Source organism: Drosophila montana, unplaced genomic scaffold (assembly GCF_035044405.1).
Source record: "Drosophila montana isolate Dmon_TW-CO22-7 unplaced genomic scaffold, ASM3504440v1 contig_1624_1, whole genome shotgun sequence".
Taxonomy (NCBI): domain Eukaryota; kingdom Metazoa; phylum Arthropoda; class Insecta; order Diptera; family Drosophilidae; genus Drosophila; species Drosophila montana.
Genome location: NW_026996559.1, coordinates 4,917,049 through 4,938,415, shown reverse-complemented (window position 1 = coordinate 4,938,415; position 21,367 = coordinate 4,917,049). Strand labels below are relative to the sequence as shown.

The 21,367-nt window shown below is 41.0% G+C and overlaps 2 long non-coding RNA genes across 2 annotated transcripts; one reads left to right on the top strand and one right to left on the bottom strand.

The window, feature by feature from the left end:
- Positions 1 to 7,212: 7,212 nt before the first annotated feature.
- Positions 7,213 to 8,101, bottom strand: LOC135440700 (uncharacterized). Its single transcript, XR_010438349.1, has 3 exons — positions 7,996 to 8,101; positions 7,799 to 7,931; positions 7,213 to 7,558 (listed from the first exon to the last, which is right to left on the bottom strand). It is a non-coding gene; the product is annotated as an uncharacterized LOC135440700 (long non-coding RNA).
- Positions 8,102 to 19,163: 11,062 nt separating this feature from the next.
- On the top strand, positions 19,164 to 20,425 carry LOC135440541 (uncharacterized). Its single transcript, XR_010438317.1, has 2 exons — positions 19,164 to 20,055; positions 20,121 to 20,425. It is a non-coding gene; the product is annotated as an uncharacterized LOC135440541 (long non-coding RNA).
- Positions 20,426 to 21,367: the final 942 nt, after the last annotated feature.

Below are 21,367 nucleotides of genomic sequence, written 5' to 3'. Positions count from 1 at the left end.
CCCCTGCAGAGAGTATACTCCATTCGACTATGCCCCATATGAGTGCGTCACTTGTTAACTTTTTCGGTGTTAGCCGCTTGGTGTTGTTTGTTAGCGTTGTTCGTTTTTGTTTCGCCGTTGTTGGCCAAAACTTTGCTTATTGAACGTAGAAGGATTCTGGGCCAGGGCTAGGCATACAAGTTTTTTGGCCAATGGCATCATGAGCTGGCCGAATGTGAGCCCTAATTATTTGCTTGGCCTGCATCGTGGGCTTCAATATGAACTCGCCTGCTGTGTGCATGACTAAGATAAGAGCTTGAAAGTTTGCTCAACAACAGCCACGAGAAGAAGAAGAGCCATAACAAGTACACATTTTGGCCGAATGCACTTCACATAAATGGCTGCTGCTGAAATGGAGATTCCCAAGCAAAGGGGGAGACAGAGAAATAGAGAGGGAGAGAAATGGAGAAGAGCGAGGGACATTAGGAAAGACAACAAAAGTTTGTCACATTCGGACATCATCTTTAACATCCTTGCAATTACACTTAATGTGGAACTTAAAGACAGCTTGCAAAGTTTTCAATTTAGCAATTAGTGGCTTGAAATTTAGTTTGTTTACAGGAAAAAAAGTCTAGTGGTGCGATTATATTTGTCTCTGCTCCAAAAGAAGCCATAAATTAGCATATCAAGTGAAAGTTTTTGTACTACATTTTTTTAAATTAGCACAGGAAAAAGACTGCCAAAAATCCCATGAATAAACCCTTCACGCGATTGCAGGCGTTATCAGGTCAAATGTCGTTGGATGCTCAGAGCAGGAGTGAGTCTGAGGAGGTGGGGTAGAAGATACTTAGTAGGAGTATATTAAAGTCTTTTCGCGGGAAGAAAGAGATGTCTGAAATTGAATGAATCAACCCGGACAAAGCTGGGTATTACACACTGGGTACTACACACTACTTATGAAAAATATAAATAAAATTACTAACTTATTTTCATATTTATTTATGAATATTTCAATACCCTGTATCCCTTAATAAAAGAAGGAATGGGTATATTGAATGCAGCTTGTGGCGATCTAACCAGGTTCGTCTGACGTCCCGTCTTCCTGTACCCTTAATATCAGACACAAATCTCAGACAGAGACTTGAAATTTATAATATATTCTTTAAAGATATCTTTTGTTCAATAGTATCGATAAATGTTAATGTTAAATTGTTTTAGGTACATCTGAAGTGCATGTTCCGGTAGCTCGGCGCTGGGTACAGAATATTTGCCTGAAGGCAGCCCCGACTCGTATAGCAATTGTTTGCAAAGCAAAGTTTTCTTTAAGCTTTGCATTGCTCACCCTCCAGTCTGCAAAACAGCCAAAGCGCATTCGCTTAAGAGCTTACTAGACCATCGCCTGGTCAATCCCCCGGGCAATCATTGCGGACCGCAAATCTATGCAGTTGCATTTATCTCAAATTCATTTAGAGTGTAGCTCAATTTTGAGCATTTCAAAGCATTTGCATATGGCTGATGCTGCGCAGCATTGTCAACGATTGTGGTATACTTTTTGGATCAGTGACCCATTAAATTAAGGAAGGGGCAGGCGCTTGAAGCGGGCGGCTGCTTTGAAGCCAGAACCAAAACGAGCTCTGGTCAGACAAACAGTTGCATCAGTTGTACCCATTGTTATTCTGCCGGTCATGCTGACCGCTCTTTTGAGCTTACTTACACAAAGAAAGAGCGAGCGAGAGAGACTATATGAGAGAGAGAGAGAGAGCGAGAGAAGGGAAAAGTGACAAATGCAGTTTTTGCAATGTCTTGCGGCGGCTGCTGTTTTGCGCAATGTTGCACGACGCATGATAAAAACTAAAAGCGGAAATACACAATGTCCTTAATGAATGTTTCATGAACATCCTGCAGCAGCCACCCGCGCTGAGCATCACACATTTACGGCGGGCCGAACAGTCAGCCAAGCGGCATGTCTAAATGGCTGGTGGGCTGGGTGGTTGCGGATGCGTTTAAAAGCGCCACTTGGCAACCAAGTGTACAGCCGCAGTTAAAGACGAAAATGCAAGTCGGAATTGGAGTTGGAGTCGCAGTCGCAGTCGAAGTCGGAGTCAGAGTCACCTAAGTGCAGCACTTACTTCATTTGTGCACGCAAAGCCGCAGCAGCCAGCGTGGCAAACGTGGCGTATGCGTAATGCAAGCTCTGAAGGTTGCGTCAAAACAACTCACAAAGCTGCGCGCAGAACCCAAACCACCGCGTGCCTTGGCACGCATTCCACGGCAATTTGTATGCACAGCGAGACACACAGCGAATTGCTCAGAGACTTTCCCCCCCCCTCTCTCTCTCTCTCTCTCTCTCGGTCGCTCTAACTGCGACTTGCGTTGCGTTTGGATAGGCGGATGCTGAGTGCTTTGGCAATTTGTAGCAAACTGTTTTTACTGTTGAGTCACAGCTCAATTTTAGATTAGAACTAGCGACTGCACAATTTCGGTTCTCCACATATACTTAAGTGCAAGGAAGAAGGAAGTATACTTAGGATACATAAAATTGCGTAGCAGTCTATATTGAGTCGCAAATAATGAGCATATTCATATATTACACTGACGGTATGGAAGTTCTCTGGAATTAATCTACTCCCAGCCTGAAGAAATGTACAAAATGCGACCAATTTAAATATAAATTAATTTAATTAAAAATAATGTATGCCGATCCACGTATTCCAAAAATTTGTAAGAATCATCTTCTTCTTAAAGCCGAAGCCTTGCGCTCTGGGTAACTCCTGACTAGAGCTCTCTGCCATTTTTTCATTCAATATCCCACATTAAAGTATAAATTTAAGCTGGCTACAATTGTACGTCAGCTTATTTTTAATGAGCATGTCTGAAGTGCACTTATTTCTCTACACCCTACATTAAACTTAAAGACGCATTGGACCAAAATGAATCAAAAAACGATATATTAAATAAATTGATGTGTATATATAAAGAGCGTTCTATAAGTCGTCCTTGACATTTGCCTCCTCATAAAAATGCCTAGAATAAGTTAGAGTGTTTGGCAATTCATAATCTTCTACTCTGTGTGGTATTTTTGGCAGCGGCTGTACTGGTAGAACGAGAAAATGGATTCCTATAAAACAATACGATTTTTGTATATAAGGTTAATATTCCAAGATACCAAAAATCGTCGTGGGATGTTTTCGAGAGCCTACATGATATTATAATATTCGTTATTGGCAAATTTTATATTATCCGCAAAGCGGATAAATGAAAACAAGCAAAGCTTCTAACTATATCAGAATATGTTTACAAATCTGTAGAGTATGAACAGTTCGATCTTCTAAAAAACGCTTTCCCTTCTAATTTGTAGTTATTTTTACTGTAGTGTTATATTCAATTTATATTTTTTTAAATTTTTTTTTGCGATTCTCTCGAGTGCTTGCTACTTGTTTGTGGAAATTAAGCTTTGAAAAATGGCTTGCGCACTCACACACTCACACACACACACACACACAGAGGCACTCACATAGACACTTACGCGCGCACACACACTCACAATGACCATACATAAGTATTTAGAAAATTACTTTCATTCGTGCTTCGTTTTGCTCGTTATTGTGAATGCCCCGGCAACTGGTTGGTTGCTGGCTTCGTTCTGTTCTGTTACTGTTCCTGGCAAGCTGCCCCCCCCCCCCCCCTCTCAATCCCTCTGGCCATAACTTTTGGATCTGCTGCATAGTTTTTGTGGCATTACAAAAGCATTTTCATTTGTATTTAGTTGTTTCGCTCTCGCTCTCACTCTCTCGCTCCGACTCCCGCTGTCACTCTCTCTCTCTCTCTCTCTCTGTGTTTTTTCTCACCCCTTTCCTTTTTTGACCGGCCCATTATCAACGTTCCCTTTGCACATCTCTTTTTTGTCTGAGTTTTTTCTAGCTGTCTTGCAGTTGTTATTGTTCCTGCTGTTGTTGTTGTTGCTGTTGTTGCTGTTGTTGTTGTTGTTGTTGCATTTGTAAACTACAAAAATGAAATTAAGTTCACACTTTGTCATGTGGGGACATTTACGGTTTTTAATTGTTTTGAGCTGAGAGCAGACCCGAAGAGCCGTGGAGCAGACTAGAATGAAGTACTACACACAAGTCGAGGAATGTTGCGCACTCTTTGGACCAGGGCAACAGACCCTCTGCCAAGCTCTTGCCTCTGCATGCTTCTGTCTGACTGATGCTGCTGCCCTCCCCTCCCCTCCCCTCCCATGACCCCTTTAACCCTTTGCCAGCGCCCTGTTTTGCTTTTCATCTTGGAAATTGAGTAATGAACGCTTTCATGTCTTCATTGTCGTCATCAACGTTGAGTTTGTTATAAATTTCACTTGTGTACATTTATAATTTCGTTAAATATTTGTTGTGCCCGTACAAATGGGCGTGTGTACGCCTCCTTGTGTGTGAGTGTGTGCGTGTGTGTGTATGAGCTTGTGCAAATGCTCATTTTGCTTACCCAATTAGAAAGTATTCCATGCACATTGTCTAAATGAAGGGCCCTGGCAAGGACCTCTTCAATGGTACTTTGGTTGCCTGGCCCCCATTGAAGTATGCAATTCGAGTGGAGGAGCTGCATGCCGCAATTGTTGCTGCGGTTAATTAACTACATTAATTGCAAGCTGTTGGCAACTAGAGAGCCTTAAGCTTATGCCTAATAAGTACTAGCCCGAGGCAACTTTAAAAAACGCCCCAAGCTGCTTACTCAGCACCGCATTTTGCCAGCATTCCAGCCACTCGCCTCTGCCTCAATTCAATTGCCCGAGCAGCGTCTTGGCCATCCCATTTAGCATCATTTGGCATACTTGCATGCAAATCATCCGATTACTGCCTCCGCTCATAAGCAGAAAAGGAGCAGGAGCAGAAGCGGGAGCAAAAGTGGCCTTCGTCTTATGTACTCTACCAAAAAAGAGGGCCTAAATAAAGCATCTCCGACTCGGTAAGGTATACATATTCATGAGCAGAACAAAGCGCAGCATCGATGGAGTCTATCTATCAGGATCTGTCTTTGTCTATCTCAGTAGTCTTTGACTGAAAGATGTACAGTTTTTCAATATAGAATGTACCTTTTATTTTTTATTGCATGTACTCAAGTGTTTTTCTTCCAATTAAGGAAGAGGTCTTCCAATGAAGACATTTGGAATTTCGCATACAATAAATGTAACGTATTTTTCTATTGCCATAATACCCTAGAAAATCGTATAAAGATCGGACTATAAGCACCGAAGGTTTGCAACAATGCATATCGCATACTATGTAGCAGAGCGAAGAAAAAGAAGCGGATTTATTTGCCTTGTGTATATTTGTATATGTAGAGAAGGAAGTTAAAATAATTGTTATGGCAACTCAACGCTGGATACAGGGTATTTAGTAGTCATGCACTTTTGATCAGACTGCTCTCACTTTACAGTCGCATTTATGCTGCTATTTTACGCCCATTATAAAGTCTGTGGCTATTTATGTTACATGGTACATTGGGCCAACCTTCTATGTGATACCAAACTGATTAATGTAAGTATATCTATATATATATATGTGGCCAACATAACCGTTGAATACATGTTATACCTATTCTAGCTTTTATAATTTATCCCTCATCCCCAACACTTGATAGGCATAATAGTTATGGTTCTCTTATTATTCCTAATAAAACTTCTTTCTTTAACATTGGGTGTACCTAGTATTAATTCCATTGCCATGAGTTTTATTCTTTTGATCTGCTAATGCTAATTGGCTTATAATACTTAGAAGCTGGTTGAACATCTTGGCCTGACTTTGATATAAGTTTTTGATTTTAATTTGGTATAAAAGGATCCCTCTTTGCAGGGCATTTAATCCTCGCATCCATTTACTTTTCTTATTGCGGATAATTTTATTTAATTTTTTCTTTTTCCTTTTTCCTGATTCACTTTTGGTTGCTGTCGCTGTCTGGCGGCTCATCGACTTGTAATCGCATTTTGAAAGAAGAAACCAATTTCGGAGCAGATTTACATTCGCCTGCGCTTTTTGCTGGCCCGCGTCGCGACGAGATTTCGGCTCTGCTACTATATGGGAGTCGTCTGGCCGCTTATCTGACGCCTCTGACATAATATATGGCTGAGTTTTTGTTTGACTTTTGCCGCAGATGCCGACGCCCAGAAATGAGGTTTCCCTCTGCCCGGGCAGCAGTTACCTAATTTTTTCTCTTTGGCTTTCTGGCTTTTTCTCTCCGACTTCTACCTATCGGGCTGATGACTATGTTTTGGTTTTGTTCTTGGGTTTGCTTTTGCCTTCCAATTTGCGTTGCGTTGCCAAAAGGCCAACTGGCAGCTGCTAAGTGGAAAGTGGCAAGTAGCTAGTGGGCAACTCGCATTGCGATCCGTAAACACGAAAGTCTAATTTGAAAATTTTGGACATTGCAAAAGGATTTCTGCTTAGTTTCTATCGTCATGATCAAACTCTGTTAAAGCAGCTCACAAATAATTAGTCGAAATAAACTTTTAGCTGACGTGTGACAATTTTCCTAGAGTTAAATTAAACAGAAGTCGAAGAGGACACATCACATTACTATCAGAAAGGTTCTTGTTGTTCCTATTGCTAAAGGCATGTTTCTTACTTTCGAGCAGTCCAACCACAAATTCCGCTTTATAATTATAATATTTGCTTGAAAGCATACGTAGTGTAGCTCTTCGCCAATTTATTTTGAATTTAAGTAGAGCATTAATACCAAAAAATACGACCACAATCAATGGAGCTGCGATAACCATATGGTAGTTGGAATTTAAGGCCAATTTGTGGCTCGGCACTTTGCCCCACTTGGCAATACCCACTGTCGACAAGGATCAAAACATGGCCTACAACAGCTGTTGCTACATGACTCGACACGGCTCGGCATAACTCCGCTTGCTCCGGGCGCCCCGTTTGCAACCCCCAACCTCCCCATTCGCCCTCCATGTCTGCCGATTCCCTCTGTGCGTAAACATTTGATTTTAAAACATTTAAAACTGTGTTGTCGTTCTTGTTGTAAGGCACATTGGGCGGTTGAGAGGGGGACAGAATCGGACAGAACGAGAGCTGAATAAACCGCTTATTGTGCTACATCAGCCGCCCCGCCCCGCCCATCAAGCCCTCTGCCATGGCCGACGTCTTTCAATGATTAATTTATTGAAATTTGCGCTTATTGCGATTTTCAAATTTATGCTTTGCGTTTTATTTGGACAAGCGATGCCGATAATTTGTCAAAAAGTCGTAAATTATGATATTACACAGCAGGAATTGGAATATAAACCGCCTAAGAAGTTCGCCTTTGCTGTTCTGCAGCCTGCCACCTGCCACTTGCCCCTCAGTCGCTTGTTTTGTTAGCCGGCCAGAGAATTCAATTTGACTGCGGTTTATTCGGCTTATAAAGTGCTTGGCTGAAGCGAGACAATTGCAGCTAACCATCTGCAATTACAAAAGCGAGCCCAGGCCAAAAGATGCCTCAAAATGAATGCATCCTTGTTGCTTCTGGGCAATTGGGCAGCTTGACAGCGAGCATTCAATTTCTGTTTTTGCGGTTGGCCCACAAATTTATGTAAGAGCTGTAAAATAGGCATTGCATGTTGAATGTGATGAAAGCGGTGGTCGGAAACCACCAAGGCACACACACACACACACACACTGTTCAATGCTGTGTCAAATGGGTGGATAAATACGTTTGCCATTCGGATGCCAACGCCTTCAATTATTAATTATTGAAGCCACAAAGCCAAATGTAAAAGCTTAAATTAAACGAACAGGCACACACACCTACACATACACAGACATATATCCATTTTTACCTGTACGTAAGCGTGCGTAATCAGTTTTTACTCCATTCAATTGGATTGGTGGATATGCCAGGTGCAGTTCCATACAATATGAACCCTCAATCCGGCTCTGATTTCCGCTGGATCTCAGCTTCGGCCGTCGACGCTACGTTCGCAGCGTTCTTTTGATGTTTTTTTAATGACTTATGGAAGGCTTTATTTATACTCACTAATGGATTTCGCTTCGCAATGCGTTGCATTCCATATTATCAATTACGAGACTGCGCCAATAACTCGCTTGCCAGTTGCCGGTTGCCGGTTGCCAGTTACACGCTGCTGTGAAAATAAAATAAAAATAAAGTTAAATAAAATAAATTTAATTATGGCAAAATAAGCAGCATTTCCTTTATACGTATGTTTGTTCCCACTCCTCTCATGCTGCACCGATCTGAGCCTGGTTGAGTGGCTGAGGAACTGAGGAGCTGAGGGACTGTGCCTGCTTTATGCAAATAGTTTGCCATTTGGCAATGTGGCTAGCATTTTGCTTGATTCTTAAACTCAGCAATTTAATTATGCCCAGCACAGAACGTCCCATTTGGGCCTTTCATCTACTCACAGTTGCGCCCAAATTGACCATCATAAATTGGGGAAATAAACGCACTTCATTTTTCACTGGCAAATCGGGTGAACAACATGAAAATCAACTAATTTGCACACTTTAGACGCCAACTAAATGCAAAAGTCCTGCGTAAGGAAAGCTCTCTGACTTTCCCTCTGAAAAACCTGGGTAAGAAAGGGGGTAAAAGCAAGCTGTCAATAAAATAAATGAGCACCATTAGCTGCTCACAATGATGAACACCAGAAAGTGGGGCCAATGGCAGTGCCAACACGACATCAGACATTCACATTTATATACTCAGGCATGTGTGCATGTCGTAGTATCAGTTGAGAATAGATATATATATCTGCCTTCGGCCGAAACTAACCCTAACAACACTCAGAACTTGCAGGCAAAACTCTACATTGGAACTTCAAATCACATTAGCTATTTAAAGATATATTTTAACAGGTTTCCTTTTTTATAAACAGTTCGAATCTATCTCTAATCAAATAAATAATTTTGAAAGCATAGTTTATCAACTCTCTGTCACTTTAAATTTATGTTTCTGTTGATATGAAAAGTAGCAGAACAATTTATTTTATTATCGATGAGCATTTCCTCAATAACGTATTTGTATTTATCGAAATATGTTACCTTTACTGAGTACAGAAACTACCTTTATCAAAATGTTCAAAACATAAAAGTTGTCAATCAAAAATATGTTTAATGTTTATGTTCAACCAAAAGAAACTGTTTGGTCTTAACAATGGGTTAATGGTAAATATGAACTAGTTAGAATTACAATATTTAAAGTTCAAACCGGAAAAACTACGCTTTCCCGCAGTTGAGGCTCAAAATAAAATGGGATTTTAATTTTTCTACATCTTTCTATCTTCTATATATCTAATCTATGGGAATTGGATAGAAAACCAATATCGAAACTATAAGATCTAAGAAACTTGTCGCGTGCAAAGCCGGGTAATGCCCGGTCACTTTGGCCGCCTAACAATTTGTTGCATTTTCTTTTTCAAAAGGATGCGCGTGCAACTTCATGTCGTACATTGCGTCAAAGAGTTAATTGCACAAATGGGTATGAAAGCGTGTGTGAATGCGAGTGTGTGTGTGTGTGTGTGTGTGTGTGAGTCAGCGAGTTTTTGTAGCTGCAACATGGCTACGTTGCAACGTGGAACGCGCGTTGACGAGACCGATAGCCAAAGTGGTGCGCAATTATGCAGCGCTCTTTTTTTTTTTTACAGTGCATTTTACACTCGCACTCAAAGCACATGTGTATGTGTGAGTGTGTGTGTGTTTAGGTGTGTGTGGGCGTGTGGAGTGCTTAAATAAACGACAACACTTGAAATAAATTGCAGGAAATCAAGTTAAATAAATTGCGCGAATGAACGAAACATCAGCGCCGCAAAATTAGTAGCAGTCGCAAGGACTTGGCAGCCGCAAGTCGACGCTAGCATCGTTATCAAACGCACACATGCTCAACAAACACATGTGTGCGACTGTGTGTGTGTGTGCGAGTGTGTGTGAGTGTGTAAAAGAAACGGTGCTGCTGTCTGCACAGCTCCGGTGGCAGTCGCTTCCGTCTGCATGGCAAACATTTCGTGTGAATTCTTTTGATTTGCCACTGATGAAATGCAGTGTGTGTCCCCCCTCCACACACACACACACACACACACATACAGACACACGCACACAAACTCTCACACATACACAGATACAGGCAGACACACACTCTTTGTGCCAGCTGTGACTGTCGCGTGGCACTACGTGCCTGCTATCAATTACATGCAACAATAGCAAAAACAAATCGCAACCGGCAACTGGCGACACCCGAGGCCACCACCACACACCACCACACACCACCCTTAACCATGCCCCCCACCGCCCAGAAAAACAACCAGCATCGCATTGTGTCTTTATAAATGTGTGTAATTAGTTGCGGGTGTCCGAGTAATTATTTCGATTGAATTCATTTGATTACCCAATTAAATGGTTCACCTTCTGCCTACGCCGCGCCTCAGTTGTCAGTTTTTAAGTAATCTGCAAAATGAGCAGCTGCTCCCACTAAACTGTTATGTATATATATATATATTTGATAACAAAAGCTATAGATACACGCATTCATGCATGGATTATATGCCTGTAAATATTTAAGAAGGAAACTATGGAAACACTTTGCATCAAATCGACAGGACGAAACTGTGTGTTATTTAAAACATGTTTTTTATTTAATATTAATAACCATGTAAATGTCATTAAAAGTGTGTAAAAGAAATTGATTTTATTTTCGGTTCGATTAAATTCAGTTCAAATTTTTGGTTGACTTACACATATGTGGAGCCAAAATGGAGCTGATATTAAAACGCATGTCAAACGTCGGTTAATGCAAATATTTACCAGAGGAAAAATTAAACGACATGTTGTGCATGTTAATAAATGACCGCAAAAAAAGGATTGACAATTGGCATATGCACAACTTTATGTTCTTTTTCATTTTTCTTGCTAAAATTGTATTTAATACAAACGTACATCGCTATATATAAAACTGTTTGTCCTGACTGACTGGCTGACTGACTGATTGATGATCAATGCACAGTCCAAAGGGTCCAGCAAGGATGCTGAAGGTTTCACTGTCTTAACCTCATTGATGGAGGGGCACGCTGCTACGCTTATTGGGGAAGTTCCGCCCGCAAGTGTGGAAAAAGCGCGAAAAACGTTTGTATGCAACTATTTTGTTTACTAGCCGATCGGCCTCAAACTCATTTTCAGAGATCATTGTGCAAATTTATTTTGCTGTTTCATACTTTTCGAATATCAATTCCTCCTTGGTGAATGTGATGGCTGGTGGATTCGGGCTCAAATTCCGAGGATCTTTATAAAAAATCACTTAAGACGTGTTTCACATTTTTTGCAGAAGCCAAGCTTCTTCGGTGGAAAATGCGATGCAAACATCGGTTGAGCGAAGTTTCTAGTCTTGTCCGATTGGCTTCAAACTCACATAAGAACTTCCCGTCACGAGACTAAAGTGAGCGGAACATCTATGGAATATACAACTTTAGACGTGGAGGTCATGACAGTACAGGTGCATTTTAATTGCCACAGGCAAAAATGGGTGGATGTTTAAAATTGAAGGCAAAAACTTGGACCGGGCAAGGCCGGGAAATACCAGCTTGTATTTCAAAAATTTACGAGTGTAATTGAAAACTCATGGGAGCCCAAAAGAGACGAAGACCTTTTCGTTTTGGTTTAAGCATATTTTATGCGCATCTTTTGGATTCCTGGAAATCTCGATTAAGTAATGCATTAACTGCTTCAACTGCTGCCCGATTCGGCACATCCACAGTTACGCTCCTTCACGGAGCCTATCCAGAATGATGACAACATATGCGACCTTAGCATTCTATTTGTCTACTCGTCATTTGTTTACTTATTTGCATTTGCTTTATTGTTGGCTCTCAGCTTATTTATTCTGTGGCAGCATGGAAAAATCTTGGAAGTCTCGACTCCTTGCCAGCTACAAGGACAACAAATCGGCGTCGCTCCCGGAAAGTATGCTTTGATTAAGTGCGTGTCCTTCGCAGCTCGGATGGCTGCTGCCGCTGCCGCTGCTGCTGCTACTGCTGGGATTGACTCATTGCCCATTTTGATGAAATGTCGCCAGCTAAAATGTTTGCCTACTCCACAGCCCGCAACCCTTAACACCCCACCCCCAGCCGCAATGTGGGCTGCCTGCCGTCGTGTTGTTTGCAGTCGTCGCTTTGTTTGCCTTTTCCGCTTTGTCAACACTGGCTGCAAAAAGGGTTGTAAAAACGTAATGGCGAGTTAAATAAAACAGCGAACGTGCTGGGGGAAAAAAAAAAACAGCAGAGCACACGAAAAATATGCGGAGGCCAACAAAAATGTATAAAAATATATTCAAAAGTGTCATAAATGTAATACAACTTTTCCTTTATGGCAATTGCATGTGTGTACGCCTGTGTGTGCGTATGTGTGTGTGAATGTGTTTGTGTTGGCGCGTTGCTCAAGTGGCGCTCTAGAAACTTGTGTCGTTGGGCGAGCCAATAAAAATAAAAATAGAGTTCAAACAAAATAAAAGAAGCAGCCAACTAAAAAGGCACAAAGATGCAGGCCAAAACTTTGCCGCACACACACACGAATACACACACACACGGGCGGGTGGGCTATGTGTTAACCCCTACCAATCCAAGTAATGCGTTTTCATATTTTGTTTCGGGGCAATTTACTGTAACGTAAGTTCAGGTAAGCATGGCCGAGGTTAAGGAGTACGCAGTCTGGCTAAAATAGTTTTCTGCCAACTGTAGCAGCAGCAGCAGGGGAGGCAAGACAAATGAAAGGGGCTGGCATGGTTAAATGCATAAGCCGCTGAGCTGCTGACCCACTAAGATTACCGAATGTGCATGCAGCATGTGGTTAAATTGAGTTTCAAGAGTCACCGGCGGGGCACACATATTTTTCAAATGCCAGCTTTGTTGAGCTCCATTTGCAAATGCAAATTATTTGTTGATTTAAATTATGAGTTCAGATGACATTTTTCGGTATTGGTTTTGCGCCTTAAGCAAAAACAGCTTCCTTTATGACTTTTTGAATTGTTTAATTAAGTTTCATGTTTACAGTTTAAGTGGGTAACGTTTCTTGTAGAAAACTTCAGGATGAAACAATTTCTATAATCTTTTAAGCTTTCACAGCACGTGATCAAAATACGGGGCAATAGCTTCCAACACGTAAAGACTTGCTGCTGCCCAGTCTCGATTTTAAGTTATCGAAATGTTTACTCCATAGATGGCTAATTAAGCTGCTGAAAGGGTTATAACACTTTTGTGTTAATAAATGTAATATACAGAAGGAATCAACCCCGTCTCCATAAGGTGCAAATAGTGTAGCTTTGATCAGAATGAGGAGCTGAGTCGAGCTAGCCATGCCCTTTCTTCTATTTGAACCCTTCTATCTCGGTAAGTATGCGAGCTATAAGCTTCAAACATAAAATATATATTCTCATGCATCATACCAGATTATCTGTAATATATAGTTAACTTGCATAAAATATATTCATAATTGAATGCAGGTTTCTTTAATACATCTCGCAGAGAAAAGCTCAAAAGACTTAGCTACTCGTGTATTAAACACGGATTATGAATAGTTCACCTCCTTTCAATGCAAATTAACTTCTCCTTGTTACAAAAAAACCTTTTTCAGGATGGAGGGAATCGATTTGCTATCTATTAAAACAGTTCGAACAACTAAAACATAATTTTTAATGTAGAAAATGCTTGTAGGAATTTGATAAGTCATTTTTCTTGCTGGGATTTGGGGACCTGTTTCTAAATAGATAAAATGGATTTTCCTGAGCAAGCATATATTATGTGTATTTTGACAAAATGTCTCTATATTAGCCTTCTCAATTATTACTTCTTAACTGGCCTTGAAGTCTACAGTCTGCTAATAATAGAACCAGAAGGAACTTGAAATAATCAGAACCTGCTCACGCTTTTGCTCTTTAAATCTTCATTTTGTTGGTCATTATAATGAATATTGAACTCGAGCCGTCCAGCTTAAAATTTATTTTTATTGTTATTTATTCCGAAATCCGAATTATTTTGCATTTGCAAAAAGATTTCAGCCATTGTATTTTTTTTTGCTTTTTAAATTTGCAAATCCAGTTGATTTGGCCTTAGGCCTTAAGCCTGCATACATATGGATCCATATTTATAGCCGCCCGTTGTGTGGCCATAAGAACTGCTTTGTGTGCCTCTACATGTGTGTATGTGTGTGTGTGTGTAAGTGATGTGGTAAGTGCTAAAGAGCACTTACTGAAAAGCTGAAAGAACTGCAGCTGCAAAAACCAAAACTGTGCATTCGTACACACACACACAGATACACACACAGATGCACACACGTGCCTGTGTGTGCTGGCAAACATTTTGGCAAGTTGTTACAAAACTTAAAAATAAATTTAAAAACACGTTGCATGGCAAACAAAAACAAATTTGATGTGTTTTTGTTGGTTGCCTTATTTGTTTGCATTTTGCAGATGTTGTTGTTGTTGCTTTTATCGAGTTGCAGCAAAAGAGTTGCTTTGCCGCTGTGGGCGTCTGGGGCAATAGCAGGAGGCGGAAGAGCTGGCGGGAACAGGCTTGGCTTGGCTTGCAGATTGCCAAAGCTGTCATGATGCTGACGCTGAGAGTGTACGAGAGCTCTCATCGAGCATGTCCAACGAGCAGATACCCTGGACACAATTCCCAGTTGTTCAGATACACTTCTCCTATCCCCAGACAATGGGAAATGCTTGCTTGAATAACTTCGGTGCTTATAGTCCAATCATTTTAAAGCCCTCTGTCATCCAAGTGTTTGCACATACCAAAGCACATGGCTCTAGCTCATCAAATTAGGCTTAGAGGTAGAGGTTTCTTCAAAAAGAATACATTTTAGGTCTGTGTTTAAAATACATGAAGCTGCAAATCAAGATTTTACGAAAAATTAAGACATGCTCAAAAAAACAAGGTATCGAAATCAATAATTATCGATATTATAAAAATGGGCGGAATATAATAAACACATATATTTTATGTTTCAACTCTCTAACGCTCTGGGGCAGCTCTTCGTTCTTAATACATGCATACATATAACTGTTCCTTTAGCCTGTTACATAAATTGAGACAAAACTATTATACCCCTCTTTTTTTAAAGAAAAAAACCCATTTTATTGGGTATAGCGAGTAAAAAGGGAAAACGGAAACCGGAAAACGCCGCTACTACAACTTCCTTCCCAATGCCTCCTCGACTGGCTGCACATACACATACACATACCCATGCATTCACATGCACTCATACCTGGTACCTAGCACTTGCTCAAAGGATGCAAAGGACGACGCGTGGCGTTTGGAGTTGAGAAAAAAGCGCTGAGCAAATAAATTAAAACAAGTCCAAAACAAATTTGGTACATAGCAAAAAAAAGAGCAAAGAAAACCAGCAATTGGGCACTTGACGAGCAGGTCGGACTAATACGTACCCTGTAACAAGCACTCGAACTATTCAAAAAGTCAAATCTAAATGATGTATACTATATAAGAATCCATTATACATGCTTTATTAAATCGATATTTACCAATTAAATAGAATTGGGCGTAATATCAAAAAATATATGATAATTTGATTACGTGTGTAATATATGAGAATGAATAATTAAAATTTCAGGTCCTCACAGAGACGGACAAAGAGATGGACGCATACATGTGCACATATTATCCATTTTCAATGGCTACAGGGTATAGAATGGAAGAAAATGGAAAAAATATGTAGAGCGAGGAGTGGCGCGAAACGTATGCAAGGCATTTGCGCCCAAAAAGTTGTTATCCTTTGGTTGTGATGATGCCCTGAAACTAACCAGCGACGAGACGAGCACAAGACTGAGCCAGGCGAGACGAATAGGGTGGGTGAGGGGTGTGGGGCGTGGCTGAGGCGAGGACATCCGCTCCTTCACGCTCAAGCTGTGGAAGATTGCTTAAAGTTTTATTGGTTGTTGTTTGCAAAGCAAAAACTTTACTTTTGCGCGCTTTTCTAACGGTACACAAACTGCCAACAACTAAATGGCGAATGTGTGGCAAAATTGCCTTTGGTTCCTGCCTCCGCCTGAAGCCAACAACGCCGGCTGTCTCCAGCGGCTTGCAGTTGATGCCTTTTGCTTTCATTTCGCTGCTGTTGATTCTTGTTGTTGTTTTCCCTTCTCTTTGCCCTCTCTGTTCTTTCTTTTTCCTTGAAGTTTTCTTTTTCTTTCTCCTTATTTGAAGTGAACAATTTTGTGTTGTTGAAACTGAAACCGAAACTGAAACTGCCGTTAGTCAGTCCGTCAGATAGGAATGGCATTGGTGAGCGAGCAAGCGAGACAGCTGCCAGAGCGGAAGTCGTCACAGCCCCAGAAATGGCGCTGATCAACGTCAAGTTGATGTTCAAGTGGATGCTGAAGTTTTTACCCGCTCGACTTGAGGTCATCATCGACATTTATGTCCAACAAAGTCGCATTGACTGCGTGTAATTTTCATAAACAAAATAGTTAAACATCCCAACAAGTTGTCGAATAGCCCGCTATTGCCTGTTCCCGTCCTGTCCCGTCCCTTCCCGTTCCGGCCACTTCAACTGGATAGCTTGTGCCCAGGCAGAGCTGGAAATGGGCAGTGTAAATTGTTTGCAGCCAGTAGCAAAGTGGATGAAAGCTGGCGACTGCTCATAGATTTAAGCGCACTTCAAGCTAATGAGTTTGTGTCAAAGTTGCAACATTTTGTGGCAACAATGCTGCAGCTGAAAGTCGCAGCTGAACAAAACGCTCTATCAATTAATTATTGTGCAAAGAGTATTCAATATGTATTCATAAACAGCTCAAAGTGGCACTTCAGCATTCGATTAAGCTTGCCTCAAACAAAACAGTTTTTCTTTTGTCAATGTGCAAATTTGTGAGCAATGAGAAAGGGGAAACGAACAACCTTAAGAAAAAGGCATTGATTTATTTTCTTGTATAATATAATTTAATATTAATTAAACCTAATTCTAATGAAAAGTGCTAGAAATGAGGCATGAAAAAGATTCGAATCTTGAGGGAAACCAGCGAATATTTTGTTAGTTTTACAGCCAGAGAAAAATCATTAAAGTTATTTTAAAGCCGCATTTCGAAAAGTCTGCTTTAACTTGATATAAGAGACATGTGTAAGAGGCTCGTATTTTGGACTTTTGAGTTTGGAGCATCACATAAATTTCAACTGTGCTCGATTTCAATTAATTTGTGTTGTGTAATAAACGCAGTGCTTAAATTCATAAGTTATGGATACATCTAACTGCTGTCGTTTGATTCATTTTGGCATAAAATGCTTGGCACACATACACACACGCGCACGCACACTTGTTTAGCCGCCAGCCGAATAACAGTTTATTATCCTTTTCATTAGTGGAGCACAAAAAGACACAGACGGCTCAAAGGCTGGCCAGCCACGCCCATCTAACCCAAGCACGCCCACACACTGTTCGCTTTAGCGCCCATGCAGTGGCACTTAATGGCAGCACACACACACACACACACACACACACACACCACGCACACGCACACGCACGCACACTCAAAACATGGTGAAAGTTTGTGCAAACTTTTTATACACAGACTGCGCTTGTATGTGTGAGTGTATTGTGTGTGTGTGTGTGTGTGGAATGTCATTGGCGGAAATTGAAACGCACATGACAATCCATTTCATCAGCAGTTTAGTTGCTTTTAGAAAATTTGCTGGCCACTGGCCTCGAGTCGAGGAGGAGGTGGACTCCCGCACGCCATGTCCTTTCACTGCTGGCGCCACACACTCGCAGACACAAGCACACACACACATACACAGGCATTGTGATGTGATGTGATGCGAGTGGCAGCCACTAAGCCAAATCAACAAAAATCAACATTTCAACAACAAAGTCCTTGACTGTTAAACTTAACCGGACAGGACACGAGCAACCGGCTACAGCCACAGCCATAGCCGCAGCCGTGAGCCAGAAACAGAGACAGAAACGAAGACAGAGATCGAGCTGGAGCTGGCCACGGGAACGAGGTACGCCGGAGGGTGGACGGTGGACGGGGACAAACTGACTGGGCTGGCACCCAAAAAGACAACGACGACAGGCATAACAACTCTCAACAGACAGAGGGACCGGAGAGACAGACTGTGCCGATAGACAGGACATGCCATAACAGAGCGTAATAGAAAAACTGTGTCTGCCTGACGCAACTTGGGGCCATAAGCCCCTTGCACGAGCACATTCAAATACTTATGTAGCACATATTCATATGAGCATATACCCTTACACTAACACATACACAATGTCAGTCAATATTTTGCATTTGCTGTTTCAGAAAGGGCTGCAAGAAGGCAAAGCAAAGCAAGGCAAAGCGAACTGAATTGCAAAGAAAGCAAAAATAAAAGAAAAATCAAAATCAAAATGTATGAAAATGTGAAAATGGGAAAATGGCGTGCAATGAGCCTGGCAACAATAACAACACACAAATTACATATGCACACAAATACTTAAGCGAACTTTTTTGCTCCCTCTGTCTGCGGCTGGTCGTTATAGTGAATGACTACAGCAGTAACAACAACAACAACAACAACAACAACAACAACAACAACAACAGCAGCAGCAGCAGCAATATAAGCAACAACAAGAAGCACACACATTTTCTGATTAGTTTCTGCGACAAATCAGGCGACATTTCTACCAAACCCAATCTCAGTCTCAGACACACACACACAGACACACACACACACGCACACACATTCACACTCGAAATATCATTTCCAGCTCGCAATACGCAGTTTGCATGTTTGAGCTTGATACGTCGACAAGGCAGGACAACAGCAACAACAACAAACAGAACGTTGTAGAAACTTTTGACAACAAAGCAAAGCCAAAGGTCGAGCATATTTACAAGAGTTGACAGCTGACACACAGAGACGAACATACATATTAAAGTTGATATTCCCAGCAATATGGCACATATCAATATATACAAATGCATATATATATATGTATGTGCAGCCAACGAATGGGTACAGTCAACTCCCAAGCCAACTAAGTCCCGAAAACTCCCCGCAACTACTGCAAGCTGTTTTATGTGCAATAAGCCATCTATAGGTTATTCAATACTTTTTAATTGAAAATTCAATGACATTGCCAAAATGCAATGTTGATAATAGACAGTGAACACACACACACACACACACACACACACGCATAGCAAAAGCATGTAATAATTCAGCATCGCTGAACCGAAACGAAACAAAATAATCACAAAATCGAAACAACGAAAAATATAAAGAAAAAATATTCCTGGAATTTCATGTTATTTTCAATGGATTGCAACTGGGGAAGGCATCAAATCAAATATTGAATAGCACACAAAACTTCTCAAAGGATAACCAGTAAGATACTCATTGAGACATGTAAATATGGGAACAATAGCGCATGTATAATAGAAGCCAACCCTTGGACCCTTTGGCCAATTGTGAAATGCGGCAAGAGCCAAAAGAAGAGCTCAACTGAGGAATTTAATTAAGCAGCCCTCTAGACATGATATGAATCCCTTTGTTATATCCCAGCTTGTACGGGCAACCATATACTAAGCGAGTTTTTAATTTCCAAACAGTTTGCCATTAAATGCCAAGTTGACCAAAGAATATTACACAGCTTCTTGTCTGACAATGTCAATTTATGAACATTTTTGGCAACCATTTACCACATTTTGTTGATGGAAATTTCCAACAAATTCACAAACTCGAATGTTGATAGAAAAGCGACCATCCGCTCGGTTCATTCACCAGAATGGTAAAAGCAGTTTTAGGACTTTTGGCGTTGCCAGACTGCACTAATTACGATGCAAAGATGGCCTTAATTCGTATACACTCACGGTCAAAATATTAGGTACATATGTATATGTGAATTGTTTAATATCTAGTCGCTAGAAACATACTTTTTGGCTTACCAGGCACGCCTTGACTTAGCTGTCTGACTCAGTAGAATGTTTGTAAACACATTTCAGATTTCATTCTAGCTCCAATTCATATACATATACATACATACAGGTAAATAAATTTTTGTTTGTGGAATAAAAGGGAAATTCTTGAAATATTGCAACGTGAGTGCAGAACAATTGTCCAAAAATCCGCTCTCTTTTTCAAATATACCGCTTCTCATACTTAGCACAACCGATGGAGAACAATTGGAGTGGCGAGGCCCGTGGATCTGGTTGGCTTAAGAGGAAACATATTGGAGACGATTGTCTCATAGCTGCAAAGAGACCGAAGACATGCCGTAATGCTGGGCGTCCGCTTAAATTGCAATTCCTACAATCCTGGTTCCATTGCGATAGCTATGCTGCTGTTCGAAACCCAAAAAAGCAACGAATTTAGACAATGAAGCATTCACATTTGTATAACAAACATTGCATATGTTGTAAAAATTTACTGACGTGAGTGAACGTTACAATATATTTTGAAAATTTTAAACGGCTTTTACTAACTTGCAACGTTCAGTTTTTGCATTTGCAAAATCGATATTGACTAGTGTCATGCTCTGTGGGTGAAAAGGGCTTAAAAGTATACTTCAACGTATAAATGTATTAAATATATTCTTGATCAGAACGGCGAGCGACTTTGAGCTAGCCGGATCTATTTGTCTGTCGAATACTTCGTTTCTAAGTTTTAAAAGCTACAGAGCCTTGTGCTTGGACTACTCAGTTCCTTTGATAATTTATTCTTCTATCCACCTAGCTAGGTCCCACTTTCGCCCTGCCACGAACTGTTTGATTTTACAAAGAAAATATATGGAACACGACAACCGCAGCCTACACAGCAAAATTTAATTATCGAAAAATATAAAAACTTCCATCAAAGTCAAGTGAAGCCAGAAGAAGAAATAAAAGTAAAACAACTTTTTGGCGGGAATCTTTAGTAATATTTTAATAGTAGACTTAAACTAAAGGCCATGTGCAGCTCAGATTACAAATTGATATTCCAGGTATTGCTTAAAGTCGAAGAATACTTCAATTGAAGATTCGTTTATCTGTAAAACGCTTTAAAGCCCGCACCTGCGACAACCTGCCTAAACAACGCTCAATGTTGTGTTGGGACGCATTGAAGAGTAGGCGGAGGATGCGATTGTGGCAATTTGAGTGAAACATTTATGCGTGCCGCATGTAGGCCGCAACAAATGCGCCTGGAAATTGACGCCCGGCAACGCATGTGGCCGCCCAAAATGACCACTGGGGCCGGGCATGAGGCATCAGCTGATTTATAAATCATACACAAACCCAACCGCACACACACGCCCACGCACACACACACACACAAACACACACACACACACAAACACACACGCACACACACACACACACACACCTACACACCTACAACTGCAAACATGTGTCAATTTGTCAAAGGCTGTCGACT